The sequence below is a fragment of the Hippocampus zosterae genome, chromosome 19, assembly GCF_025434085.1.
Source record: "Hippocampus zosterae strain Florida chromosome 19, ASM2543408v3, whole genome shotgun sequence".
In the NCBI taxonomy this organism is placed as follows: Eukaryota; Metazoa; Chordata; class Actinopteri; order Syngnathiformes; family Syngnathidae; genus Hippocampus; species Hippocampus zosterae.
Genome location: NC_067469.1, coordinates 5,717,117 through 5,717,970, shown reverse-complemented (window position 1 = coordinate 5,717,970; position 854 = coordinate 5,717,117).

The following is an 854-nucleotide window of genomic DNA, read 5'->3' as shown; positions in this document are numbered from 1 at the left end:
TGCTGTTCCTGGTTTTCATATTGTTGGTAAAGAGGAATTGAATCTGGAGTCTGGCACGGTGGGAAAAATGGTTAGCACGTGCGCCTCGCAGTGCAGAGGTGCAGAGTTTGATCCCAGCTGTGGCCCACAGGAAAACCCACAGGAATACCCACAGAAAACCCATGTGCCTACGTGGGTTTTCGGTGGGTATTCCGGTTTCTTCCTGTGGCCTTCCTGTGTGGAGGAAAGCCACAGAAAAACCCACAGGAATACGCACGTGGGTTTTCTGTGGGTATTCCGGTTTCCTCCCACATTCCAAAATAAATGCATGGCAAGTTAATGGAACACTTCCTCACTTTGTTGGCATCGCTACACCCGGCATTGAGTGAATTGCATCATTTACCCATTTTATCAATATGCAAAAGTTTCAAACTCTCTGCCGGTCTTCACATTTCAAAATGAGGACTTTTATGACGACATTCCGAGAAAATCGCAATGTCCCATTGGTCAGCTATTTTTACAACAAGTTCTTTTACAACAAGGGGTCCTGCGGGCACCACATTTGACTCACGCTTGAAATTGTCCATAAATATGCTGCCAAGTTGTGCCAAATTCTTCACGAAAACAGCTTCCGGGTAGCTTTAATTACCGTACATTTTCTACGAAATTCCCTCGCTAAGTCGCTAACTGATGCAAAAATAATTAAAGAGCGCTTTTTAACACATCACCTAGGATTTCTCAGCACGGCATAAAGGGGGAAATGGTATCATCTTTTTATTCGCGCCATGCCCGCAAAAAATCTGGTCCAGCAGACATTTAAGTGGCAACCATAAAAAAATCGATGGCTGCCAAACAGACAAAGCGGCTTTAGAAAC